Source organism: Papilio machaon, chromosome W, assembly GCF_912999745.1.
Source record: "Papilio machaon chromosome W, ilPapMach1.1, whole genome shotgun sequence".
In the NCBI taxonomy this organism is placed as follows: domain Eukaryota; kingdom Metazoa; phylum Arthropoda; class Insecta; order Lepidoptera; family Papilionidae; genus Papilio; species Papilio machaon.
Window position 1 is genome coordinate 8,347,333 of NC_060015.1, and position 2,936 is coordinate 8,350,268.

The window sequence follows — 2,936 nt, forward strand, 5'->3', positions numbered from 1 at the left end:
TAATCCTCAGGAATTGAAAGATCTTCGCCCGATCAGTGTACTCCCATTTCTATCGAAAATCGTTGAGAAAGTCGTTTGGATTCAGCTAACAGACTATCTAGAAAATAACAACATACTTCCCGAATTCCAGTCTGGTTTTAGGAAAAGTCACAGTACCACCACAGCACTGTTAGATGTAACAGACAACATTATCTCCGCTCAGGACGAAGGCCTGTGCACATTGCTGGTACTTCTAGATTTTTCAAGGGCTTTTGACTGCATAGACATATCCCTACTTCTTTCTAAAATGTCATATTACGGTTTCAAGTCGGATACAGTGCAGTGGTTTCAGAGCTTCCTCACAAACCGTGGTCAGTGTGTGGAAATAACTCGGGACAGCGGTCAGACACAACGCTCGGCTTACAGATCTCTTGAAAGAGGAACCCCACAGGGAACCATCCTCTCTCCTCTCCTGTTTATTTTATACACAGCGGATATCATAAAATGTATAGAAAATTGCAAATATCACCTTTATGCCGATGACTTACAAATATACGTTTCATTTAGGAGTGGCGAATGGGCCTCCGCCGTACGGTCCCTTAACGAGGATCTCGACAGAATACAACGTTGGTCCGAGAATAACTGTCTCGTTCTCAATCCTTCTAAAACGAAATATATGATCTTTGGATCACAATATCAGATCAACAATATTCCGCCAGACTGTCAGGTTACGTTGGGGTCCGAAGTCGTTGAGCGGGTTTACGAAGCCAAAAACTTGGGACTACTACTCGAACCAAGCTTGCGCTACGAAAAGCATATTTCGGGAGTCGTACGCAGCTGCTTCTACAGATTAAAAGTGTTGTACAAAGTTCGGAGGTATCTAAGTGAACGGCTTCGTATCCAACTAGTGGAGGCGCTAGTATTATCGAAATTAAATTATTCAGACACAGTGTACGGACCTCGTTTATATGCTAGGACTGAAAAACTAATCCAACGGGTACAAAATGCATGTGCTAGATTTTGCTTCTCGATACCACCGCGAAATCACGTTACGGCATTCCTAAATGAGCATAACATGTTAAAAATCACTTATCGCAGAAAGCTTCACCTAGCGTGCTTGCTCTTTGAGATTATAAACACAGAAGCTCCAAAATACCTGAGCAATAAACTAATTTTTACAAGGAGCAGGGGCTCTGAACAGGGGCGACGTTTTCCGCAATTGTGCACCCAACGTCACAAGTCCGCCGCGTTCCGTGGTAGCTTTCGGTATGCGGCAACAAAGTGTTGGAACAACATCCCGCCGCCTATTAAGAGCGCACGCACCAAAATCACATTTAAAAGTAAATTGAGATCGTTTTTGATGAAAATTCAAAAAGAGTTGTGAATGCGTAATCAGACCTACAGACCCCTCATTTGTTTTTCAGCAATGATTGGAAGATTCCCCGATTATTATTTTTTCCCCTTTCCAAATTATACTTTATTTTACTCTCAACCTAACCTAAATTCGTAATTATACACCTTTTTTTTTAGAATCACTTTTTACCTATACATGTATGAAAATTAACAATTATTTACTGCTGTAACTGACGCACTGATGCTAAGGCTTTTGCAGAATATCAGCGCTTATTTCTGAAAAGTAATAAGCACAATGCTGAGTAAAGGCCTTGTCCATTCAGCATTGCAAACCTAGTAGGAACTTTAATTTTTTATACTTGTTAATATGTACATGCCTGTTGCTTTTTTATATATATAGTTTTGTGTTTTTCCCTCCCTTCAGCATGTTTGTTATTTTTTATTTTTTTTATATTACATTATTATTGTTTACTTTCCAATTATTGTTTGCTTTCTGAATGGATTAAATGAGTTTATTATTATTATTATTAATATCTTTGATAATATCGCGATTGATCCAATCTTTCCTCGGTTGGTTAAGTATCTTAGTTTTTGTGGTTTTACAGGCTGCAATTGATTCAATAAGAAACTTTTCAAAAAGTTCATAAGTCTCAGGTAAGTCGTGACTTTTTGTTGTTTGGTTTGATCTGAAAATATTTTAATCTTTTCAATGCTATTATTGTTTCGTTTACTTAATATTGATTATGCTACTTCTTCTGAAGAAAAACTAACTTTGAAGGCGCGATTTTGATTGAAATTGTATTTTCCAATGCGAACTAATTTTTCAGGCTCAGGACAGTCAATCAATAAGTTTTTGAGAACATTTAAGCATTTATCTTTATCATGCTTCAATCTATCCGAGTAATGTTTCGAGTTTAGTTCTGGTATTCCCTCTATTATTATATTTTTACTTCTTATAGCTCTTTCCCGAATTTCTGTAATTATTTTTTCTGACTGATTATTTTCAAAAGTTTTGTTCTTTAAACTTGAAATATCTTCCTCTAATTTTATCACTCTTTTATCCATGCACAAAGTAGTAGATTCCACTTCATTTAATCTACATTTGAGGTTATTTTGTTCCAAGACAACTACGTCCAATGTGCTCTTCATTTCATTGAGTTTGGTCTTAATGTCGGACATATCTGTGCATATTTTGTTTATATTTGCGATCTGTTCGTTTCTTGATGTTACTAAAACTTCCATGACATCAGCAATTTGCTTTTTTAAATCCGCTATGTCGGACTTTATCCAGTCATTGTCATCAAGTAGTTTCCGCTTATTTCTGTGAGTTACATGGTGAGGTACATCACGAACGTATGTTAAGTTTGGTTGTGACCCACTCATCACTGTTACTAAGTCACTTCCAGTTGGAGATCTTAACAGGCTCATTTTATATCTGTGTAGTACGCTCGCGTCGGCCGCACGCCGACCGCCGCCGGAGGAGCGGGCGCGGGGCTACGATACAATTCACTGTTGCACGTGTTATGCACAAAAGGGCTTATATTAACACAACTGTAATAACTTAATAACTGCTTAAGGTAAAAGAACTTATGGTTTAAAATTAA